We start from the raw sequence: 26,429 nt of genomic DNA, 5'->3' as shown, positions 1-26,429 counted from the left end.
AGAATTACTTAAGGAAGTGTTTCTAGCAGATCCAGAAACCAGATACAGTAGTTCCAGGCTTCTCATGTATTGCTGGTAAGTAAATACAAGAAGGGGCAGCAAAATGTGCAACTAGCAGCTGGACCGGGAATCTGAGTTGTCTCCTGGCCTGCCTCTGGCTAGTGATGAGAACTAAGTTACTGGATTTCGCTGGGCCTCCCTCTCTCACCAAGTGAATGGATCTGACTGTAAACGTACTGCAGGTTTCTTCCAGTTGTAAAGATTTTGTGGTTCTCACCTCTGGGCTTCTATCTGTTAAGAATCATAAAGTCTATGCTTGAGGTATCTTTGCAGGGGAATCGCAGTGACCTTCTCTCTTAGTCATATGTCAGAGGATCTTATAATGTCTGCAAGAAACTCATGCTACCAAGCAATACTGGGCTCATATTTGCGAAATCATTTGTCTGCGCTTTTAGTCCTCCAACTTTCCTCCTTATCTCTTCACATTCATTCATTCAACAAATATTTGCTGGGTGCCTCCTGGTGTCAAGCGCAGTTCTAGGCACTGGAGAAGAAGCTGCAAAAAGGTAGAAAGAGTCCTGCTCTTAGGGAGCTTGTGTTTGAGTCGGAGAAGCACAATAAGCAACTTGGTAAAGAAAGGAACGTGATAATTTCAGACGGTAGTCCTTTCTACAAAGGCCAGAGAACTTGTTGCCAGGTTACTTTGCTCAGTGGTCGGGGCAGGATTCTCCGATGACGTGACTTTGAGCTGAGACCTGAGCAATATCCAGAGCTAATTCAGTGTTCCAGGCAGAGGGCACAGCAAGAGCAAAGGCCCTGAGGCTGGAACAACGTGGGTGTGTTTGGGGCAAGAGAAAGAAGGTCATTGTGACTGGAACAAAGTGAACAAGGGAGAGCACTGTGTGGGAGGAAGGTGGAGGGGTAGGCAGGGGCCACATTTAGTAAGGTCTTGTTGGTGGTAGGATGTTTCAATTTTATTCGAAGTACAAACTGCAGAGTTTTTTAGGAGTAGAACAATGTGATCTGATTTACATTTTAATTTTTTAATTTTTTATTATTATTTTTTTTCTGTTTTATCTCCTCAAATCCCCCCAGCACATAGTTGTACATCTTAGTTGCAGGTCCTTCTAGTTGTGGCATTGATTTACATTTTTAGAAGATCATCCATGTCATTCATCCATTTGAGGGTTTTTAAGAGACAGTTTCAGCACACGTTGACCACGCAGGCTGCTGGCACGAAGTCAGGCTGCTGAGCAGCAGAGGGAAGAGTGTGGGCCTGGAAGAGGAGGCGACAGCTAGGCAAGAACTGAAGAACGCGTGGGAAATAGGAAGGTGACGAGCAAGCCTAGCTTGTGTTTAAGGGCCTGCAAACCGTGAGTAGGAATGGAGCACAGGATGCTGGGGCTGGAGAAATGAGATGGGGCCCAGATCACAGAACAGCCCTGTAGACCAAGCTGAGGAGATTGGCCTGAACCCTAAGGGCACTGGGTTTCTGATGACACAGTCAGATTTCTGCTTTAGCTGCTGTGTGGATGGTGATTCAAGTGGGCAAGACTGGAAGCAGAAAGGCAGGCTGGGATTGTGGCAGTGATGAGGGAAGAGACGACGTTGGCTTAGAGCAGGGCAGGGGCCGTGGGCGTGGAGAACTCACTTGGGTTTGGGAGTGGTTGAGGTTATAAGCGATAGAGTACTTGCTTACTCTATGGGGATGAACTGTACGTGGGGAGCTGAGGAGCGTGGCGTCCAATGTGGCCCCGGGTGGATGGAGTGCCGACTTCTCTGACCTTCATGCTGAACCAGAGATGGGGAGGGGGTTCTGGGGCCTAAAGTGAAGCAGTCTCTTTTGGTCCTTCTGTCTTAGGTGAATATTCCCAGGCTGCAGCCGGTGTTACGGACACTGAGGGGGAAGAGGGAATGAGGAAGTGGGGACCCTTACTTGAAGAAGATAACAATGAGCAGGAAGATTTTCTGGTGTTTGTGCCTGACGTGCAAGAATTTCCAGTTAAAGCTATTTAGCCCCTGGTATTTTCCAGCTACTAAATCCAGTTCTTTTCCAGGAATCTTCGTTACTGTCGTCATTCTAAGAGCCACATAAAACTGAGGCTCTTACTTCTGTTGTCTTCAAGTCAGTCCAACGATCACTGAGCACCTGTCATGACAACCTCCAGAGGGACAGAGGGACCAGAAGCAGGATGGAGAATCTCATGGGAAAATCGCTCTGCTTTGCATATAGTCTGCCCGTCTCCCGCCCATCCTCTCTCTCGTTAGCCCCCATAGCATCTTGTCGCTTTTCTTCTTAATAGTTTTTGAAAAGTTAACAGAGTGAAAAAAACAAGGTTTAGGCATACATTATAGAGAAAGCATATAAATATATATCTTGCAGCTTCAGCAACTTGGATTTGTCTTAATTTTCCTCAAGGCAGGGAAACTGAAAATACAAGCAAAACAGAGGCGTTTCTCAGGGCCCTCAGCCCCGTTTTCGAGAATCATGCCTCTCAGTCAGGAGCCGAGAGCCATCCTTCCTGTTGGAGCCATGGCTGCTAACTCACTGTAACATTAATGAACGTCTAAGAGTGGGGGCCTTCGGCCTTTATTGCTTATGGTCTTGCAAAGATCTCTTTTTTGATGCATGGCCGGTAAAACTAGAAACTACTTTAGGCAAGACTGGTTTTTTAGCCTTTGTCTAAGTTATAACCCATTGGTCCAGGGTTGGGTTATACAGACTTCATTTTAAACTCCAGCGCTGTCACCACCAAGTAGCTGTAAACGAAATCTTGGGCAGCGTTACTTCCCCCTTCTGAGCCTCAGTTTCCTCATGTGTAAAATGGGGATACTGATGGTGCCTACCTCCCTGGGTTGACATGAGGATTGCGAAGCATTTATAATCCTTTTATAATGTGTGTCCTGTACAGTACACAACACTGTACAGATGACTCACTAATTTGACATTTGGGGATTTTTGTAAAATGTTAGGGAACACTTTGAAGTTAAGATGCAAATTACTGTATCTATTATATATATATAGATATACAAAATCCATCCACTTGCAGGGAGGGGCCTTTCCAAGAAGTAGGTCCCCAGGGAAGCACTACACACATAGCAAGTACCCATTTCAGTATTTGCTAAATAAATAAAAAGGACTTTTGAGATGATTGAGTAAGAAAATGTGTATGAAGCTGGGTGGCTGGAATGGAGGCACTGAATGAGCTTTGTCACCCTTCCCTGCGGTCCTGACTCCGGAGTGGGTGGATGGTCAACGCCAGCTCCAACTGATGGGTGACAGCTTCCTCAACTCGAAGAAATGCATAGCACCCTCTGGCCCTCCAGGTTTATTTTCTTTCTTTGCAGTGGAAGCTGATACTGATTCCAGAGGCCTGTCGGGGGAGATGTGATTTTCCTTACTTACTAACGTTTGCTTGGACTGGTGTCTGGGACACCCAAAATATGTTCTGAATCAGTCAGAGGATACCAAGGTCTGCAGAACTGCACAGATTACTCACTAATTTGACATTTGGGGATTTTTGCAAAATGTTAGGGAACATTTGACAAGATGCAAATTGCTCTATCCGTAAAGTGCATTTGACTCTGAGGACGGGGGACACTCCCCTCTGATGTGGTTATTTTTGTTCCTAGCACCAGCTGTTGCATCCTGACAAGATAGCTTGTTTTATTTTTCTCTCCTAAGGAGAAAGCGTTGGAATTTTGCTCTGAAAACATAATAACTAAAATTCTTCAAGCACCTACTATGTGTCGGATGTCTTGATATCTTTTCTCTCGTTCAATTTTCACAGTGATCCTATCAGGTATATATCATTAGCATCTCTATTTTGTCGTAAGGAGACTGGAGTCCAGAGAGGTTAAGCAACTTGCTTAAGGCCACACAGCTCTGAAGTTCCTAAGTTAGAATTTTAACCAGGGTCTGCCCATCCCCAGAGTCTGGGTTCCAACTCAGCAGCTGTCTCTCACACCACCAGAGTATCACCAGATTCTTACCTGGTTCTCTCACAATTAGGAGGGGCAAAGGAGCAGAAAATTTCTTGGTAAGTCCTTAGTTTTAAACAACTGGGCAGCATCTGTGGCAATGAAATCTTGTTCCACACTGTTTTATAGGGAGATCTAAAGTAGTTGGTAATCTACAGCTTTGAAGAGCTTCCTCTTATCATGACATTGTCTTCAAAGTCAAACAAGGAAGACTGTGTTAACGGAGCGAGAATGCCCATCCCAGGCCCCAGTCCCCGAGGCATGGTTATCGCCCTCACATTATTGTTGGCATCGTATCATACTGCTGAGACTCAGCATCCTGACAGGCTGATGCTCTCCCTGCTTCCTGTCACCTCCAGGAGAGCAAAGGGGGTGTGTGTGTAGGATCTGGGTGTGAGGGATACAGGATGCCCAGGAAATAGGGCCCTTGGGGAAAACCCCTTGGCTCCTGGTGGGTAGTTCTAGGGGGAACCCAGTTGTATGAATGGGCTGTTCTGAGCAGAGGGCTCCCAGAGAGCACTACACACATCACGGGAGCAAGTGAAAGCCTCCTGGTTCCAAAGGCCTTCCAACGGCACACTTTCCGGTTACCATCTTAAATGAAAGACAACATCGTATTAAATAGGAGCTCAGAAACTCCCAGGATTTGTCATCCGTTTCCTTATAACTGTTCTTCACTATCTTGGGAGGTAGGTTGGACCTGCCCCAGTGAACAGGAAGTTTCTCAAGACAGAGATGTACTCCCTCTCTTGTTCTTCCCAACTGCCTAGTGTATGTGGCAAGTGCTTAATAAATGCTTGTTGAAATGAAAATGATCCCCAGAACAAAATCCATCCAGTGAATTTTAGTACTCTGGGACTTAATGCTTTAAGTATTGATAGTGACTAAGTTCTTTCTTTCTCTACTAAGAACATTTAGAACAGGCTTTAAAAAATGGTGTTGTAAAAAACAAATATATTGGGTTACATTTCAAACATCCGGAGCAAAAGGCTAGAACAGAGTTTCCCCACCTTTTTGACCACGGAAATCCTTTTTTAATGTTAAAAAACCTTCATGGACCCCTGTGTATGATCCCAGTTGTGCTTTTAATATCCATTAATTGGGGAAAAAACACAATGACAAATGCTTTTGTAGTCATTTTTATTTTAGTTCATTCATTCCAATGACATCTATAAATTGTAAAGAAGAGAGTTGTTGGCCCATTATTTAAGCTACTTTCTGGCAGTGCATGGTACTTGGTGCTTGCATGGATCAGGGCAACAACTGCTGAGCTGGGAGGTGGGGGTGGGGTGGGCACGGCTCTAGCTTGGGAATCCGTGGGCCAGGGGTGTGGAGGTATTTGGCTTCTTTTGATTTCTCTTCCTCCACTTCCTTCTCTATACAGTTGAAAGCCACTGTGATGTTAGCAGTTGCAACTCAATTAAGAGTGCTAATTCCAAATGCAAACTGGTGAATGGATGGGTTTATTCTTCTGGGGCTTAATTACTCTAGAAGTGGTCCAAGTAAAACTGGCCCCACTTAAAGTCTTATTGTATACTGTCCAAATGGTCTCCTAAATGTCACCGTCAGAGGCAAGGACACAGCATGGGCTAATGGATCAAATGCTGCCCTCCTCATCCTGAGGCCTTGGTACTCAGTCTGAGTCTGTTTCTAATTGGCTGGTGGAGCCAGTTCAGCTCTCTGGGGGCTCTAAACTCATCTGTAGAATGGGGAGATTGAATTAGATGACCTCTGAAGTCCCTTCCAGGTTTTGTCTGTTCCACGTCCCCAGTAATGGTGCTGGAACACCCAAGCCATCTTGCCAGGTACCGGGTGCCATCCAGCTGCTCCTCTTGCCAAGCCGCTATCTGCACCGACCAGCTCAAAACATTGCTCTGGGTGTCTGGTATCTCTGAGGGGGCTTTCAATTCTTATTAATAACCTTTTTCCAGGCTCTGTTGTCCAAGTTTAGGTCGGCTCATCAGAGTTGAACATGTTGGTTTGGATTTTTGCCCAAGCTGTTCTCCGAGCCTGATAGCACATTCATTACTCCCTACCCGTGGTTTCTGCTAAATGACCTCGTTAGTGCTCTAATTACACGTTGCTCTTCAGAAAGCTGGGGGTGGGGGTGGATGAGTTAATGAAGGCTGAGCGCTGAGATGGAGTACACTGGAAACACACTGAGTGAGCCTACCTTCCTCTGGCCTGATTACCCAGGGGGAGTTGAAAGGGAAGCTTTCTGTTCCTTCCTCTCCTCTCCTTCCTTTGTCATTACACATTAAATGATAATAATAACGCATAGCAAGTGAGTTGGTCGTAGTTGGTAATGCATGAATTTGAAAGCCGGATGGTAATATTTTTATAACTTAATGTATGTGGAACCAGAGAAGGAAAAAGAAAAAACCTGAGGGAAAAGAAATGAAAACAATTTTTTTTGGCACCTACCATGTGCTCATGTAGGTTTTTGTTCATCTTGCCAATAAACCTAGAAGCTAGCTATTATGCTTGATTTACTAAGAAGAAGCACCTTCAGAGAGGTTTATGTATTTTCCAAGGTCACAAAGCAAGTTGTGCGGAGTTGGGAATTGAACCCAAGTGTGTCTGACTCCAAATGCCAGTATCCCATGCTGGCTCTCTATTAAGTCATTCATTTACTCATTCATTCACTTATTCAACAAATGTACTCTGACCTATCCTCTGACAATGCGTAATCACATAATTTCAGAGTTTCTAGGTTACTATTTTAAACTTAATTCTACCAATTTCCCAGGTGACTCTCAGTGGTGTCTTCTGCCATCATAATCTTCTCTGTCTTCTCAGCCCTCCTACACTTCTGCCTTGGGGGTCGGATCATAGATCTGAGATTCAGGACTCTGGGAGGTATATTAAAGATTATCCTATTTTTCAGTTAAGGAAACTGAGGTTCAATGGCTTATCGAAGTGGTCAACTTGTCACTATGCCACATTCCAGGGGTGCCAAGAGGGTGTTTGAATTTACTTGGAGTGTTGAGGAAGGACGATTGTGCGCCAGAACACATAGGAAGATGTTCAAATGCCTTCTGAGACATCACCTTGGGCATGTGTGCACGCGACGAGAGGGCCTCTACCCATTGCACACAGAGCCTGACTGGCAAGTGACTTTAACTTAAGCTCGTTAGCTGCAAAACTGCATGGGTCAAATTTTAATGAAAGAGAACCCATCTTCCAAACTGGATCTCTGAAGTACGAAGCGTTTTCTTCGAGGCTTCCTTTCGGGTGGTGTTAAGGTCAACTTGTAGAGTCAAACACTTCTCCTTGTCCCTGTGGAATTCTCTCTGCCACATTTTTTTTGAAAGTGGCAAATACAATACGTTGAGTGCTGAGAGATATCCACACTTAGGAGAAAATAAATGATGTGATAGTAATATTAACAAGACGCAACTTTAACCAAGTGATGAACGTTCCTAAAACAGGAGGTCTTACCATCTGATTACTAATTAGTATTTCAACATAGAACTTGGAATTTTGCAAACCAAGCATTTAAAAATGTGAGCATTGTTTGTTTGACAGACTGTCAAGACATTTGTGCAGGTTTAATGTATTAGTTTATTCTATAGCAATCAAGTTGTTATTACAACTACAAGAAAACCGGAAAAATAAAACTTTCACAGTCAAATCAGCCATAGGAAAGAAACTAAAAAAAACACAACTTTGAGCTATTCCCTGAAACTATAGTATGTTTGCTGAATTGGGGGTGTGAAACAGCAGGAAACCATTACTGCATGTGATCATGGTTTTAATGATTCCACTAGAACATAACAAACCCGTAATATGTATGCCTCGAAGTAAATGATAGATCCAGAGTGAAAGGCAACTCCTTAGTCAACATTTATCAATTTGGGAGAACAGCTCCCTTCTTCTGCAAATAAGTCATTAAGCCACATGTTTCACCACCGAAAAACTTTTGGAAGAATTATTCAAACCTTCTGAACTAATTCACTTGTATTCCACCTCTATTTTTAATAACCAAAAACATACACAAGAGATGCAAATGTACCTCTAGAATTTTTGAGTCACTGGACAAAGCAGTGTTAAAAATTCAACAGCACTAATTACTAGCTGAGCAGTATAAAAACCTCTGAATAAATGTCAGCCTAGGAGATAAGCTCTTATCTTAATCTAATGACTCCACAGACTTAATTTGTCAGGCCAGCCTAGTTGATGAAAAACAGGTTTCTATTCTCCAGTGTTAGCAGGAACGTCTTTCCAAATCTTTGAAGTTGGATAGTAATACCATCAGTGTCATCCTGTAAAAATCTTGTGACCAAGCCAATTTAATTCCTATTGTCCTGTTACACTAATTAAAGTTGTTCCACCCCTGTTGGACAAATATCTAAAAGTGAAGCCATGTTTTTAGATTTGTTACATTTTGAACTAATCACCCTCAACTCCCCATGTTTTGTGTTTTTTTTCATACTGTTGAACATCAGCGGCCATCTATCTTCATATGGGGAAGTTGAGATTTCCAGAGAAATCCATTAATTCAGAGGAATCCATTAACTGAGAGGCAATGAGGCAGAGTAGTTAAGGGTATGGGTTCTGAGACAGAAAGGTCTGGGGACATTTTTGCTCTGTCACAAGCTGTGTGACCTTGGGTAGATTTCTTAAACTTTCTTAGCCTCAGTTTAATCATCTGTAAAATGGAGGATAATCATGGATATTATGAGGGTTAAATAAAATAATGCATGTTAAGTACTTCTAGTGCCTGACCCTTACATAGTTCAGCTTTCATTCATTCACTCTTTCATTTGTTCGTTCATTCATTCATTCAATCAACAAATACATATTGGGTTCTAAAAAGTCTATAACACGTGCTAGGTTCTATACGGCATAGGAAGAACCAAAAGGCAGGGTCCTTTGCTTTCGTAGGGCTTTGTATGAACTTCCTGCTCAAGGAAGCCCAAGCCTGACATAATCAGCTGGTCTCACTACACCTGGGAAGGAAATTCCACAGAATGACCATGACTTTCCACTTCAACTCCATTGTGAACCTTGTTGCTGGCTTTCTAGCAAATGGCGGTATAAATTGCCATCTCAGAGGTCTATTGGGCAGATGACATGAGGTAGTGTACAGTGGACAAGCAAATGTTGGCGGCCTCTCAGTTCTGTGTCTCTCTCATGCTTGTGACTCAAAATCATATGCATGGTACAACCGCGTCTAGCGAGCTCTCTTCTGTCTTGTTTCATCCTGATCTCATCAGTCAATGTAATATCTTTCCCAGCAGCCCATTCTTCCTCTACTCACTCCCCCCTCACTACTTGCTCTACACCATATTGATTCTCCATTCTATTGAATGTCACTTGGAGATATTTGTTTCTTTGATACCCTTACCTTAATTGTGTTGACACAATTTCTTTCAATCCCCTTAAAATTCATGCATATACTTAAAAAGTATGTATTCAGAGTCTGTTAGATACTAGGAACCCCACTAGGTATTGGGGACACCAAATGTGTAGGGTGCAGCTCCTTAGAAACTTTACAATGGTGTGGCAAATGCTGTGGCAGAGGCCCCTAGAGTGCAATGGGAGCGGGATTGGGTCAGGCAAACATTCAACTCAGACAGGGAACTCACTTGGGGAAGGTTTTCCAGAGGAGACGACTCTTAGACTTAGCTCTGAAGACTAAGCAGGAGTTGGTTGGGTGAAAATATGGAGAAAAGAAGTCACAGGGTGAAGAGTCAGCATGTGCAGATGGAAGAATGTTGTTCAGTGGAAGAGTGATGGTCCTAGGGGAAAGTGGTGGGAGAGGAGGTGGAAATGAAGGATCACAAAGTTCTCATGTGCGGAAGAGTTAGAATTTCACCTTGAAAGTGGCAGGAACCATTTGTAAATTTCAAGCAGACTCCTTAATTCTTGTTAGCACGTGATGTGGGCCAGGTCTTCCCCCTGGTCTCCTGTCAGCACTGATGATTGCGAGGTCTTTGACTTCCTCTGCTCTAACAACTTTCACTCTTCCACCCAGACCGGCTTTTTCTCCTGTTACACCCCAAACTGCTCCGCCTTTGAAGCTTCCAGCAGGTACATTCTTGTTCCTAGTCACCATCTCTTACTCTTCCACCTCGTCCTTTCCCTCCCTCCTTCAAAGCCTTAGTGAGACATCCATTACTCGACCCTTCCTACCCTCTCAGTCCTCAGCCCTCTCTGGGCTTTACTTCCCACCCCACCTAGTCAGAATCCCATGGGAATTTCTCTTACCAACCTTGCTAATCCCGTTCCACTCCCAATCTTCAACACGATCCATTCTCTTCACCGGCTGGAGAAAATGGAACAACCCTGGCTAATAATTCCACTTATCACTTACAGTATCTGGTTTTACGTTGAGCGCTCTGTATTGGCTTTTTCCTCAACTCTCCTACACTTACTTTCACCTTCCTTCCTGACTCACAGTTTCGAGCTACGCTTGTTTGTAGGGACAGGTTTGGTGGCCATGCCTAACACCTGGGAGCTGGCCTCTAGATAGCTATATTTTTCAGTGTGTAACCCATTGACATCCCAATCCTGACACAGATGTTTGGATGAAGGGTGGACACCTGATACTGAATCCCAGGGAGCCAATCTCTTGACTGACTGTTGGCCAATCAGATTTTCTTTTGAAAAATTGTTCCTGTGTTGTTTAAATAGACTGTACTTTGCTTGAGGTACCTACAGTGGATTTCTATTACTTTTGAACCAAAATCTTTGATGAGATCACTGCAGCTCTCAAGTCTCAACCAACTTCTCTCCCTCTCACTCTTTATTACATTTTAGTAAGAAAATAGAGGCTTTCTTACCAGAAGTTCTTCAGTTTTCCTCCAACCATTTCAACTGTATTTCTCGCTGGTTCTCCCTTGTCTCAGAGAGACTACTCCCTGGTTTGTTTTTAAAAATACAACTAGAGAGTTTATCTACACTTATTAAGACTGAATTCTGCGACTTTATTTTATGTTTCCTATTTACTATGCTTTTTATCTTTTCTGCTTTCATGCTTTCTTGTTGTATGAGTTGGTTGAATTTTTTCTTTACTTGTTTTTCTTCTGTTCATTTGGAACTTATACTTACTGTTGTTTTTTTTGAATGAATTTTCCTAGACTTAACATATGTACTCAAATTTACATCTTCCCATCAAAGCTTAAAGTTAATCAGTATCTCCATCATTCTCCTCCTCCTAGAAGCTTTAACTTTCATCTGAGTAAACTTCCACTGATCTTGTATTAGAATGATCTAGTATTGAAGTTATGCCTTGTTTATAAACACAGGACTTATTTTATTATTATTTATAATCAATATTTATTTAGATTTACTGACATATTTTACAATTTTTTTTCCACATTTTTGTTTCTTCCTTCAAGGTTAATTTTTTTCCCTTACTGAATACATCTTTTAGTAGTTTTTTTTTTCTTCGCTTGTTTGTTTTTTAAAGACAGAGCTTGTGGTCAATAATTTTCGGAATCTCACCTGTGGAATGGTAGTTTGTATAGAATTCCAGACTCAGACTCATATTATTTTTCCTTGATGCTTTGAAAATTATTCTGTAGACTTCTTATAGCCGTTGTTGCTAATGAGAAGTCCACTGTCAATATACCTATCATTCTTTTATAGGTTGTCTTTCTTTTATCTCTGATTCTTTTAAGTTCTCTTTAATCTTGATATTAAGCACTTTCATTGTGATGCATCTAGGTGTGGATTTTTAAATCTTTTCTCTTCTTGGCACTTGGGCTATCAGTCCCAGAACTCATGACTCTTCAGTTCTGGAAAATTCTGTTACTCTCTCTCTGTAACCTAATCTTCCCTCCATTCTTTCCAGTCTCTTCTTATGAACTAGTGTTATGTTGGAGCTTTTTAATCGTTTCTCTGTGTTCTATGTCTTGTAAATTTTCCTTTTATCTCCAGCTTTTTGTCTTTTCTGATAGTGTTTTAGGTAATTACTTCAGTTCTCTCTAGCAGTTTCCCTATGTCTAATCAAATTTTTTATTTCATAAATATATTTCATTTCCAGGATATTTTTCATTTTATTACTTCCTGGTCTTCTACGGTGGATGCCATTCCTCCTCTTATCTCTTTGAGTATTTAAAAAGTACTGATTTTAATGTCCTTTTCATATTGCTCAAATATCTCTATTTTCATGGGTTTAACTTTTCCATTTTCTGGTTTATTGGCTTTCTCTCCTTGATATGGATTTTTAAAAATCCACTTTTTAATTTTGTTTGTGAACACATCTTTTCATTTCCTTGGGACCTATCATCCTCCTTATGGGGATGGTTTCCTGGTTGCTTCTGCCTCAGCTCTATGGCCTGGTTCTGACCAGGGCTTATATCTGCGACATGATTGAGTCTGTCGCTTTGCAGGAATGGTGCAATTCTGGGCCCTTCCCCTGAATGCGGTATGGACTAGGGTCCTAGTTCTAATATAAGAACTCAGTGTTTACCCCTGTGTATGGCAGGCGACTTCTTTTTGGCTGATGGGTGGAGATATTTTGATCACCTTGGGCTGACAGGTGGAGATATTTTGGTAGCCATTAATGACTGTAGAGCACCATCCTGACTTCTGGCTTCCCGTGAGTGGCTGGCACCCATGTATGCATTGGATAGTCAGCTTTAGTCTTCACTTGACACCCTGGTTTCCCATCTGTTTCTCTCATTTTCAATATTTCTTTTTAGGGAGACCTCTCAGGTTTTTTTGTTTGTTTATGGAATATGTTTCTTCTTGTTTTTGAGTGTGAGTGATTTTTTAATTAATTTTCTTTTAACTCAATAGTGTGTGAAAGAGCTTAATATGTCTTTTTTTTTTTTACAATGCATGCTTTCTTCCTTAAAATTTACATTTACCATGCCTATAAATTACTTTTTACTTCCCTATTTACGATACCTTAACATTTTTATGTTTATATTTTATTCTGTAATATAGCTGTTTTATTATTAATTTAATTTTTATTAAAGCAATACATGTATATTATTTTAAAAGTATAGTACTAAAAAGCTCATAATGAACCAGAGTAGTTTTCTTCCTTACTCTGAATCCTGTGCGCAAGAGACAACCACTCTCAATTCTTCTAGCTCTTTCCCCTGATATTTAATTTCATATTTCTAATAATAGCTGACACTGCTTACCATGTAACAGTCACTGTTCTAAATGCTAACTCATTTAATCTAATAATATGCTTATTTTTTGACTGATAAATTTTAGTAATATTTTATTGTATTTTTTCCATCGTAGATAAAAACTTAACTTTTCTATATCTTCTTTTTTCTGCTTCCATATATTTGTTTAAATAAAACCATTTATTCTCTTTATTACGCACATACAAATATTGTCCAATGATGGGAGACACATAGTGAATTATAACTGTCTTTCCTTTCTTGTCCTGCCCTTTATTTCTCCTGGAAATGACAATTGCTCCATTTTTTTTCTTATGCCTCTTTCTATGTACTTATGATTAATTTTCCAAATGTTCTAATATCTACTATAAGTAAAAACTTTTGACCATGGACTCATGTGGAGCAGCTCTAATTTTTCTAGAGAATTTCTCCCAGATATTTTCTTCTTCTGCTGCAAAGTGGACTTTCTTCTTTCTGGAAGATTGCACAGAGGTCATTATATGATGCTTTTGCCTCTCTTCTGGTCTGTTTTCTGGATTTCATGTCTTTCTTTTTTTGGTTTATTTTTTGTTTTGTTGACGCATGCTTTCTGATAACTTTCTAAAACATTGTGTTTTAGTTCTTGCATGTCTAAAATATCTTTATTCTACCTCTGTGTGACTGACAGGAGGGGAGTAGAATTCTAGATTGAAAATCATTGTCACTTAAAGTTTTGAAGATATTATTCCACTCTTCCAACATCTGGTGTTGCTATTGATGAGTCTGAGACCAATTGGATTGGTTTCTTTGTGAGGGGCCTAGTTTTTCCCATCTGGTAGCTTTTGTGATCTGCTCCTTAATCCTATATCCCACAATATCCCATGTATTCTGAACTTTACAGTAATGTACTTTGGGGTGAATTTTTTTATCGGGGGGATGGTTGGTGATGTTGGTGATGGTGGTGTCTTTATTGTTTTAATTTCTGGGGCTGAGTTCACATTGCACGTTGGTTGTTTAATCCTCCTGTTTTATCCTGGTTTTCAATTTTTAAAATTTTTGGACTTATTTTATGGCCTAGCATATGTTCTATCTTAGTGAATATCCAATTGCACTTGAAAGAAATTGTTGGATGTTGGATAAATATTTATAAATATCAATTAGGTCATGTTGATAGTGTTATTCAGATCCTCTATGCATATAATGATTTTTTTTTTCTAGTTGTTCTATAAATTGTTGAGAGAGGAGTGTTTAAATCTCCCACTGTGATTGTGGATTATAGATTTCTCCCTTTAATTCTGTCAATTTTTGCTTCTTGTATTTTGATGCTCTGTTATGGTATACATAAAAATTTGTGATTGTTATATTTTTCTGGTGAATTTACTCTTTAATCATGATAAAAATGTCCATGTTTTGGGCCCAGTCAGATGGCACAGCAGTTAAGTTCACACATTCCACTTTGGCATCCTAGGATTTGCTGGTTCAGATCCTGAGTGTGGAGCTATGCACGGCTCATCAAGCCATGCTGTGGCAGGCATCCCACATATAAAGTAGAGGAAGATGGGCACGGATGTTAGCTCAGGGCCAGTCCTCCTCAGCAAGAAGAGGTGGATTGGCAACAGATGTTAGCTCAGGGCTAATCTTCCTCCAAAATAAAAGTTCATGTTTGTCTTTGTTATACTCTTTGCGATGTTGTCTGTTTTATCTGTTATTAATATAGCCACTGCAACCTTTCTATGCTTACTGTTTGCATTATATATCTTTTTTCATCCATTTACTTTCAACCTATATATCATCATAATTAAAGTGTGTCTCTTGTAGTCTGAATATTATAGGATCTTTTGTTTCAAAAATGAATTCTGATCATTTCTGAATTTTCATTGGGCAATTTAGTCTTTAACACTTAATGTAATTAGTGATATGATTGGATTTAGTTTGTCCCCTCTGAATTTTATTCCTCTCATTCTCTTTCCTTCTTTCTTTTGAATTGTTTGAGTATTTAACTTGTCTGTTGGCTTGTTAGTGATACCACTTTGCATTATTTTAATCTATGCCCCTAAACTAGTTCCTTCTATATCAGTCAGGGTCCAATCAGGAGATGGAAACGATAGCAGTTATTGAATAGAGAGAATTTAATATAAAAAAGTGTTACCTAGGTAACTGAAAGGGTACAAAGGGGACTCTAAGATATCATGAAAGTAGGAAGCATCTGTCACTCTTAGGGCTGAGAGAACAAAGAGAAGAGATTGTAATCATTAAAACTTAGAAGATTAAAGGAGAAGCCCCATGGAGGTGAAAGTCAGACCTCTGAGGGAAGGTGATGCTGGGCTGGTACCGGTGTCTCTGTGTTAGAAAAAGGCTGGAACCCAGACTCTGAGGAGGAAAGCAACTGCTGGCTGGCATGTAGTGATGTCTTGGGATGGGGGAAAGGAGATGTAGAGAGTCTGGTTCTGTGAATTAGAAAAACTGCAAACGGGATTCAGTTGCTGCTACCTGAAAGAACTGCCACTGTTGAGACGAAGAAATATTTCTGGGTTGATGCTCAGGGGAACAACAAACAGACAGGAAACCCACGGGAGGCAACAGGTAGCAGACAGGAAGGAGCAAGTCCTTGCTCCCCCTCCAGCCTTTGTCTTCTTCTAGCACTCCCAATGAACAACTTTACAGGAAGTCAGCTGGCAAAGCAAAAACGATGTTTGCAGGGTTCCAGCCCAGCACCACGAAGTGGAGAATGAAAGTGGGGGCCTGGAGCTCAGAGATAACCTAACAACTCCTCCTCCTTCCTATGGTGTAGGATGTCGTCACATCTCTTTTATTTAAAAGATTCCTTCTCTTGGACCTGCTTGTTCTGCCCATCTTTCCTCTCCTCCGTACTTCTTGTCTCTTGTAACATTTTATTATTAGAAAATATCACAAAGCCCATCAGAGGGGAGATAGTAGGTGCTCAAAAATGTCTGCTGGATTAATGGCAATACAAGAGAATAAATGATAAGTGTCAAATGAGTAGTGCAGACTCTCATTGCCATAGAGACTCAGGGGAGGAGGCCGTGAACTTGGGTGGCCCCAAAGGTTTCACAGATGAGATGGGTCTTGAGACAAAGTATGATAAATGGGAACAGTTTAAATACATGGAGAGAAGGATGAGGCATTTAAGGGGGAGGGTACAAAGACTTGGAGGTAGAAACGGGTAGACGATTTTGGGAGAAAGGCATGGCTTCCTTTAGGAGTTCGAGGCTAGCTTACGGATAGAGGCCCCTTAACATCTGGCTAGGCTGTGGCCTCATAAAGGAGTAATTGGGACATTGTCATGTAAGCGCTGAGGAGGAGTCATTGATGGTATATTGGGCAGGAGAGGGTGGTGAGAAAGACGGTGCTGAATTAGTGCTGTGCAGGGTGGTGGGTGATGCTTGTTGCTCAGGTCTTAAGCATATCCATGTAGCAGAATGATGCTGCTGTTGATAGGAATCAGTAAATCAGGAAGAGAAGCAAGTGTTTAAGTTTTTTAATGGTTCTGGAATTTTGGTTATACTGAATTCAATTTGAGAGCGCACATTTAGAATCCGGGAAGTACAGAAAGAGCCAGAGAATGAGTTGGGAGAAGTCTGAGAGGTTGGAGGAGCATCCAGATGGTATTGGAAATGGGGAGGGGAGGATTTCAAGTCAGCACATGGCCGTCCTTGCCTCTGCAAGTGAAGGTGACAACTTCGAGAGGTAAGCAGTGCACATCGGCTTAGATTAGTCAGAGTCAGTACTTAAAATTAGGGATGGACCAGCTGCTTGTCTCTTGACACCCCTCCTGTTTCACTTCCTCCCCTGTCAAGGCCATTGAACTATTTTTCTCTCTTTGAGGACTACCTTCCCTACCCTTGAAAAAGAACCTTTGCTTATGCCTTAAACTGTGGTAAAGCCTCGTATCTGTTTACCAGGTTTAAAAATAAGATTTATTTTTTCTATTGTGTTCTTGAATTGTGCTAACTCTTTCTTCTTCAAGGAAAAGAATTTTATCAGGAAAAAAATAATTCTGACAAGTTCCAAAGGGGAATTATAATATATTGCTGAGAAAACAACCTATTTGGTAACCAGATGGATGGACACGTTCAACATGCTCTCATTTCCTGTCCCACCAGAGCCTCTGTTATGCATACATGTGAGATGGCTTCTGTTTCTTGCTTTGGCTTCTGAACTTTGCTAAAGCACTTCTGCTGTCTTCAGGAGTAGACAAGACTCCCCGACCGGAGCCTAGGAAAGCCAGCCTCTCTCCCTACTCATGTAACCTCTGTGAACCGCGCGGGCTGCCAGGTATGCTGGAGATCCGGTGGGTGCAACTGCGCCGAGACCAAGGGCAAGATAATCAGTCCAAGGAGACAGTTAATTTTAGTACAAAAGAAGTTAGATGTGATTTATTTCCAACACCAATGAACCAGAAGAGCTAACAATCATCGGAACAAAACACAGAACTGCCAAATACTCCAGGTAAAAGTGGCTCGTGGCAGCTGAGACGGGCCTCCTCGTCAGCCAGGGAGACAGGCTCCAGGTGGCTCAGAGCCGATGTGGAGGGCATTTTCAGGTTGTCTTTCTAGGAAAGGGGTTTGAATCATCCAAGAGTTAGAGAAATGGATTTGGAGACAGGAAAGAGAATAGCAGAAGAAAAGAAGGCAAGAGAGGACAGGAGGATTTTGTAGGAATATCACAGCTCATTCATCATTTCGTTCACCATCATTATCTTCAGAGATCATAATGCTAGGACAGGATCCATGCGGCTTATGCTGCCTCTTAATCACGCCTTTTCAGCTGCCGCAGGAGAGCCCTCTCTGTGGCTCTGCCTGCTGTGGAGCTGAGTTCAGTACACCCATCGCCAGCCCAGCAGTGCTCCCTCACGGCCTCTCCACCTGCAGGATGGGCCCCTCAGCAGCTGGATTGTTCTCCACCTGCACAATGTGTTCCCTTGCACTTGAGCCGAACACGAGGACTGGTCATAGGCCATTGCCCATCGTCCCACTGTTGATTTTGTTAATTCTAAAAAATAGGTTAAACAGCCCCTTTTTCTGTTTCTGAGACTCACATAGCATCTGAATTCAAGGGTTTGGAGGAAGGCCTATAAAACTCATGTCGATGGCAGGATGAGGGCTCAGATGGGCATGCACAAAGTCCTAAATCTTTGTTTTAATGATGGAAGAGCCCTAGGCCCTTCCTCTTCTTCCTTCTAGGTCATTATTTACCAGAATACTTTGAGTCCCAAATTCCATCCCCTCTATTTAATCACCTTGTCCTCTCCGCAGTCACTATATCATGCACATACTTCCGTTATTGCCTTCACATATGACACATTTTATGTTCTTCATTTTTCCATGGACTAGGACAATGGCTTAATTATCCGTGAATCTCCTGTACCTAGATTAGCATTTGGTGTTTATATATTGAGTGAGTGAATGAAAGAACAAACGCCATTTATATTGAGTGAAGAGTAATTAAACTGAGAACGAAGCTGTCTGCATCTATCCCTGGCAGATAAGAAGGGAAATATTGCGAGACTCTCGTATTTGTGAGAGGAAAATCTAAAAACATCTTTCATCATACTTAAAGAGAAGACTCTGGGGCTTTGCTTGGGTCCTGGAGTGGGATCCAGAGCTGGAGGGGCTTTCGATCTGAGCCCTCCTGTGTGTGTGTCTGGTGCATGTTTCAAGGCAGCGATTCATAGCTCACTTTCTTTCTACCTCCAGCCACTCCTTCCCTTTTCTCCACTTTTCCTTATCGCTCATCTTGACAGAGATCAGAAAGTACTATAACTGTTCTCAGTTCAAACATTCTTCCTGTTGTCACACTAAGTATCCAATTGTAGGGTTCAGAAAATGCATTCTACCCCCTAGTTTTTCTTTAGGTGTGTGAGCTTAGATTGGGCGGACTAGATACTTGAAGGGGAAAATGACTTAAAATAATGTATCAAGGTGTGTTTGTCCAATAAGAGAGCAAACAACTACATTTGGTAGTGGTTGGGGGGGAACTGGATTTTCCCAATACTCCCACTGGCCTCCCTTGTATCATCGTAACCTTTTTCTTGAGCACCCTAGAATCCTCTGGTGTCCAGTGAATGGTCATTCAAAACCTTGTTAGGAATGTTCACCCCTTACTGGGTTCTGTTAAAGCCTGAGGCATGCACCCTGCACCCTCTCTGACCTACTCATTTTTTGGCTACAGAGCTGGGGGACAAAGCTGGCATCACTTGGGGGAGTTTCCACGTACGAATGTCCACATCTTTCATTCACATCCTTCAAACGTTTCCTTTAACATTTTCTGATTGTGTTTCTGAGTACATGGTGTCAACAGCTCTCAGAACTGTTAAGTTTTCTATTTATCCTCAGGCCAGGAAAAGGCAGAGATCACTGCAGTGTAAAATTACCAGTGGTTTTGACAGTGACCCGGAAGAACTGTGGAATGAAGAAATTTATCCTTGAGAGCTGAGGTCCAGCCCCAGGCCCGTCTTAACCAAGAAGTTCTGCTCAGTTATACAGGTCACAAGAAGTTCTGCTAGTCCTGAAAATATTGGACTCATCAAACTTAGGTTGGGTGTTGTTGACATGTCCTGATGAATGGCTATTTTTGGACACCAAGTACCGAATTTACTCATTTATTTCCTCTTCTATTCATTCTTATGCAACCTTAATTTTGAAAAGTAATTCTGTGAGTTTTGAACTTTACTTTTTATTTCTTTTGTAGGAGCTCTCCAAATAAGCACGAACACTTCTGCACGCTTAAAAATATTAGTCGGAATGGTCAAAATGCCACATTTGCAGAAAATAGAAGGAAAGGGACTTATTTCTTTGGAACTGCTCTTGCCAAGACTTTAGAGAGGGGATATCATAATGGTTATAAGTTCGGGCCTTAGAGCTGGATCTCTTGGGTTGAACCCAATCTCCGCCACTTCCAAGATATGAATTTGTGGGTGTTATCCTCTGTGTGCCTCAGTTTCATTATGGAGATGGCAGTAAAGATGCCTACTTCCTAGGGCTGTTGTGTTAATAGGTATCAAGCACTTAGCACAGTGCCTGACACATAGAATGTTCTCAATGAATGTTAGCTACTCTTTTGAGTTAGATGATAACTTAGAACTGTTGCAGATATATTGTGAACGTAGAATCACAAAGTTCACTCTGGGCAGGATAGAAATATATGCTGAAAAAGAGAATTGTGCAAATCAGCAGGATATAGCTCAAGATAGTTGTGTTTTAAATAGGAGACAATTACCATGTGTCTCCTCTGTCCATCAAGCCACCGCTTAGTCAGACCCCTCTTTAAACCACTCTGAACCTTCTACATCAAGTGTTCTTAGTGTTCACAAACCTCCGTGAGTGATGACTTGAAATGTAGTCTGTTATCTTGCTTCTTCAGATATAGCTTACGCGCTGGTCCCTCGTTCCCCAACTGCGGGAGATACACACTTACGTCTCTATAACTTCACTGACCTTCCTTAGGAGACTAGGAGTCCCAGAATCTCAGAGGCTCTTTTTGAAAATCTTCTCACAAAATCCTTCCTTTATTTCCACCCTCAGGGCCCTTTTATGTCTTTCAAGGCTTATGCAATTTGTTCTTCTATATTTCTCCTTTTGGAAATTCTGCATACAGTCTAGCACTTTCTTTGGAATGCAACATCAGTTGTATCTTGGTGTATTAGTCAAAACTTCCAATTTAACATTACGTTGCATTTTACAAACCTATCTTTTGTACCTCATCATGGCACACTGGGTGCAGAGCATTTGTATCTTCCCAAGCCTCAGTGTTGAACCAATAGAGTTAGAGGTAGGTGAGGAAGAAAACTAATGTTTATTGAATTAAATTGATTTGCTCAAAGCTCGCATAAGCAGAAAACGGCAGAGCCAGAATTCTCCTCCAGGTCTGTACGTTCTAAAACCCAGGTTCCTTTGGTATATGAAAAGGTATTTATACAAAATCTATCCAAGGAAATGCTTCTTTACATTCTTTTTTCCTTAAACTCTCTTGATTATATTCATCATTCTCTTAAAATGCAGTCAAATGGTTTTTGGGTTTTGGTAAATCTAAGAAAATGTCAAAAATTTAGCCATTTTCTTTCCTTCTTACCCAGCCTTTTTCTTCTACCTCATGAATGAGGAATGGGTAACTTCCATTTTAATAGCCTTTCAGGGCTTTAATTTTAAACTATAAAATTAGTGACTCTGGCATTACCCCAAGAGGATGTGTTTATTAACTTGATTATAAGTATTTGAACTCCATACTCTAAATTCTATTTGTCAGATAAGAGAAAATTATGTTAATGTGCATTTATGATTTATTACTCCCCTGATATCAGTGTGAGTGTCAGAAACTAAGACATAGCTTCTGCTTCCTAACTCTTAACAGGGAAGACAAAAAGAAGATCTTTCTATTAAAATGCCTTAAACCTGGCTTTTGATCATGCCTAGACACATACCTATGAAACTTTAGAGCAGCAGGGAAAAAGAGAAACTCCTAAGAGATTCAATAAAGGAAAAAAAAAAAAAAAAAGAAAAAGAAAAAGGTTATCTTCTGGGGAATGAGAATCAGAATAGTTTTTGACTTCTCATCAGCAACAGTGGATGCTAGAAGACAATGGAACATACCTTCAAAGTTCTTAGGGAAAATAATTTTGACCACAGTGCTATACCTAGCCAAACCACCAAAAAGAAAGGGTAGAGAACATGTCAAACATGTAAAAAATTATCATTTATATTTCTGAAGAAGATAATTGAGAGTGAACTCCAGGAAAATAGAAAACATCGTGAAGGAGGAAGGCACGGGATCTAGTAAACAGTAGCTCTAACCTAGCAGGGCAGTGAAGGACGTTCCTGGGTGGCAGCTGGGCAGCAGCTAAGGAGCAAGCTGTCTGGATGGGAGCAGAAATTCAGAGACAGCTGGGTGATGTCTCAGGAAAGAAAGAGATTGGTCTGCAAGTGAAAATATTTGTATAATTATGACCATATAAACCCCATTTATAGGTTATTAATTTTAAAGTCAATCCCTAGGCAAACCCACAGAAGGCTTAATTATGATTACAGAAAAGCTCATAAATGTTATCAATTTTGACCACGTAAATATATAAGTAGAGCTGACAAATATTGGGATGTGGAATGCAGGGGCGTGGAGGAAGAGGGAAGATAGCGTCAGTAATATCTTTATCGAACATACATAAAGTTGCTGAAATGAGAAATAGACACTGGCTGTATTTTTTAACACTACAAATGTAACCAACCAGAGAACCTAAGCTATAAGTATTAGCAGTTGTAAAGAGGGAGGTAGATAAAGTGTAAGGGGTAAGTGTAAGGGAACTAAATATTCATAGCAGGGAGTGAATAGCTATTGCTTGAAGTTGATAAAAAGAGAAATAGTGATACAACCCCATTAGAATTAAAAGGTAAGCACAAGCATATTACAAAGCAAATAGCTAAAAGACATAAATTATTAAAAATGATTACCTGTGGGGAGAGGGGCGAGGCATGGGGATGAAAGAGGTAAGAGATTGTGCCTTTTTATTGCAAGTCCTCATTACGTTATTTATTTTATCATGAACATGTAGTACTTTAAATCTATATACTTTACACAGCCCTTGTGAAACCACTTTAGTGTGTTGGTTACTGAACATTTCAGTTTGTCCTGGTGACAGTGGTGGGGTGGATTGTAATAAAAGAAAATTGGTTTTTCCCCAGGCATAGGCAAGTGGGAAGAAAGGTGGTGGGGGTGTGGTTATCAGACAGGCCTTCTCAGGCAGCAAGCAGAATGGACTGCATTTTTCAGGGCAGTGTTCTATATATTAACGACATACAAATGAGATTCTCCATCAATTAAAATAACCACAGAAGTCCAAAGAAGCAAAGTCTGGAGAAGCTGATAATTAAGAAGGAGAGTGGCTTGGAGCAAACCAGGGGCTGCTTAGAAGATTGCCTATTGTCATCACTGTGATGAGTAGGAGACGTAAAACAGAAATATTTACCAACCAATTAGCCCAGCCTTGAATGCTACTGAATATGGGCCAGGCTAGACAGGATCCATCTGGGCTAATCTTCTCAACTTGAATCCAGGCAATGGGAAACAGAAACTCATGTTTTTCTCTACCTAGCTATGCACTTTTGGTTCTCATGCACCATTTCCATTTTGCCTTCACAATCCATGCACCACCGATTTTACCAGTTGCTCTTGTGATTGACTTTGCTATTGGAAGAAAGTCCTAGAATGTTGGAATTTCTCTTTCTATTACATACTTTGCCCCAAAGAATGTGTCAATCAGGGCTAAAGCAATAGTCTCAGGGCAGACAGCCAACTTCATCTGATGACAACACGGCAGTAGAGTAGTGGCACTATGCTGACTTCAGAGTGAGCCCACGGCCCCGACTGAGACCTGGGAGCACAGCCCAGAGCAGCTGGGATAGGCAAGCAGGGCACCTGCCTCAGCTCAGGGAAGATTATTGGACAGAAAGCATTTCCCTTTGCTCTTTTCTGCTGCTCATAACTGGGTGAAATGTGGCTCATAATTGGATTTCTAAGTCTGATAGCCTAAAGCAAGTTTTGGCCTGGTGACTTTTGTGGACATTTGTGTTTACTTTGTGAAAGTGGAAGCAACAGTGGGAATTATAGGAATTTAGGGGTTTTTGCAGTTGTTTAAAATTTTTTTATAGAATGCATTTGCAAGAGTTTAATGTTTAGGGCGTGGCGAGGATACTCAGAGAAACTCACATGCTTTATGCTATGTTGGGGAGATTTCAGAGGAGCCCAGTGTTTCTGAATTTCTTGATGCCATTCCGAGACCTTCCTTGAAAGAACACTTGGCCCCTGTAAACGTGTTTGCTGTGTGTTTTCCCTCATTCACAAGGTTGCTTCCAACACTATGTCTGGAAGTGGGATGTGGGGACACAGAGGTAATAGGGCATCAATGGATTTGAGGGTCACATATGCTAATCAAACAAGAAGTTAGTTCTATCGTCTATTTAGTTTGACAATGAAAAAAACAATATTTCTCCAATCCATCAAGTTCCTGGTTCCCAGACAACTTCCCTCAAGTCCTTGGCAGGACATAGCCAAGACTAAGAACTTGTAATTCTCCAGCAGGGGCAGAAGGTTCCTGGTAAAGGGTCTTGTTTGTCACCAACCAGGGGGCACCTTTTGGATTCTTCATTTTAAGGGGCTTGGAAAACATTTCATTATGTGGCACCATTTTCCTAAGTACTGACAGCATTTTTTTCCCTCCGATGGAGTAGGGGTTGAGGATGAGGCTGGGAGTTGTTACCAAACTCTGTTGTGGCCTGAGCTCTCTGGGGCCCTACCTTCATCTCCCCTCACTTTTCTCTTGTTACCTTTGTGGGTAGCTCATCTGTAGAAATCCTTCCATGCCCTTCAGTAGACTTGGCACCAAGCAAGATGGAGGTTTTCAAGCTCTCCAGCAGCAGAGACCTGGGCTGTCACCGGGGAAGCTGCACCTGGACTGGACCCATTTGTACTGATGGCATGGGTCCTCCACTATCTGTGCAGCCCTAAAAATAGCTCTCAATTAACATTGCATTTCAAGAATTGGAAAATTTCCCAGAAGTCCATTCTTTTTTCCTTTTCTATTTCATTACATTTTGCAGTAATAATACACAAGCCTGCAGAAAACATGACGGGTAATGAAAAAATGTAATTAATATAAGCAGTGTAAAGCATGATTTTTTTTTCTCTGTTGTCCTTGCAGAAAATTGCTGCTTTAAACCAAGCAGGATGTGAAAATGCATAAAACCCCCCTTTAATCTGCTGCGGTTTGTAAATATCTTATGCAAAACAGTTAAGTCACCTGTCAGATTTTTTTAAATGTTAAGTCATATTTTCTTGTAAAATGTTTTTTTTTTCCCTGCAGGACAAATTGAGTGATTTGGGTAACTATTTTAAGGGCAGGGGAATGGAAGTGAGGGTGATGAGTTTCAGCAATACACCTGAAAACAGGAAGAACTTGCTTTTTGGATGGCTGCTCTGTCCATTGGATTCATCTGAACAGCATTAAGTATGCTGTCTTTGGGAACTCTCAATTTTGGTACAGTACTTGGGAAAAGTAAACTATTGCTACTATTTACACCAATACACCCCATCCCATTAATTGAAATAAAGTGATAAAGAGGCCAGGAGGCTGTGGTCTATGCTGGCATTCCTCAGACCATTTCAGTTCACTTATCTGTACCATGGGCGATATTGAGAAGTGAGTGACTGGAAGGTCACAACAGAATTTCAAAGCTGAAACACAAAACATTATTCCTCAAATATCTTCCAAAGCCAGACAGGAAAGTACTTATGGTTTGTTTTCATTTGTTCCTTCCTTCATCCATTTGTTTTTAAACTGCAGCTGACATACATTATAGGTTCTTGTTTATTTCCATCTTGTTCTGGGTTCTACAAGTTTCCTATTGCCCTGGGGTGTGTGAACTCACAGCTTTTGCTGGGGAACTGCTGGCCTCGTCTGCTCTGCTCCACTGGGATCCCAGTGAAGGTAGGTTCCCCCAGCTGAGAAGCGGTGCCTGTCTCCCGTGGCATTCCGGGCAGCCATTTGGAGTCCCAGATGTAGGAGATGAAATAATCCACGCTCATACAGTCACGAAGTGCCCATCTGGCACCCAGGAACCTTGCACGATGGAAGCACACAGGCGTGAGCTCACTTTTGTTGTGGCATTTCATAAACAGAGCTGCAGCCAGCTAGAGAAGGACCTGGGCTGATAACGATCATTTCTCTCTCCCCTTCCTTTCTGCTTGCTCCCCTCAAAACACACACACATGCACACACACACACAGCCTTAACCTTTTTAAAACATAGGGGCCAGGGAGGAAATAAAATGGAGAGATCCATCCTCTAAAAGGTAACATTTTTTTCCAGAGGGTCTGAAGGAAAAATTTCCATTAACAGCTGAATCCCTCCCCACCACCTCTCTGTCCACATTATTGTTTTTATGCCCTCCATTCTAGGACTCACAGGCGACGGTGTGAAATGCGACCAGTCAACTCTCAGCTAACTCGCTTCTTGTACATCACCCTAAAAATAAGGAAAAGCAGCTGCGGGAGAGATTTCATCAATCATGCAACCACTGCTCTGCTTTCTAGTCCTGAAACCAAATTCACAGGAGAATCTAATAAATGACCTCAATGCTTTTTCTTTAGTTTCCTTTTAAGTGTTTGTGCCAAAGTAGGAGCAACGGAAGCCCGACAAAGGAGGTGTCGGTTAAAGAACCCCTCGTGCTGAGTATGTGTGTGTCTGTGTGTGTGTGTGTGTGTGTGTGTGAAGAAGGGGTGACTGTCCCCACAAATGCTTGCTGCTGACATTTAACCCCAACTTATCATTAAAGAGCAAGCAGACGTGTAAACAAAGCCTGTTGGGGCAGG

At 41.5% G+C, this 26,429-nt stretch overlaps 2 long non-coding RNA genes across 2 annotated transcripts; both read left to right on the top strand.

Moving 5' to 3' along the window:
- The first annotated feature begins 552 nt into the window (after positions 1-552).
- LOC139079185 (uncharacterized) lies at positions 553-3,743 on the top strand. Its single transcript, XR_011532557.1, has 2 exons — positions 553-1,373; positions 2,058-3,743. It is a non-coding gene; the product is annotated as an uncharacterized lncRNA (long non-coding RNA).
- A 12,666-nt stretch (positions 3,744-16,409) lies between these two features.
- On the top strand, positions 16,410-26,206 carry LOC139079142 (uncharacterized). The gene is made up of 3 exons (XR_011532477.1): positions 16,410-16,760; positions 17,177-17,348; positions 26,016-26,206. It is a non-coding gene; the product is annotated as an uncharacterized lncRNA (long non-coding RNA).
- The last annotated feature ends 223 nt before the right edge of the window (positions 26,207-26,429 follow it).

This window comes from Equus przewalskii, chromosome 24 (assembly GCF_037783145.1).
Source record: "Equus przewalskii isolate Varuska chromosome 24, EquPr2, whole genome shotgun sequence".
In the NCBI taxonomy this organism is placed as follows: domain Eukaryota; kingdom Metazoa; phylum Chordata; class Mammalia; order Perissodactyla; family Equidae; genus Equus; species Equus przewalskii.
This window is presented reverse-complemented; position numbering and strand designations above follow the sequence as displayed.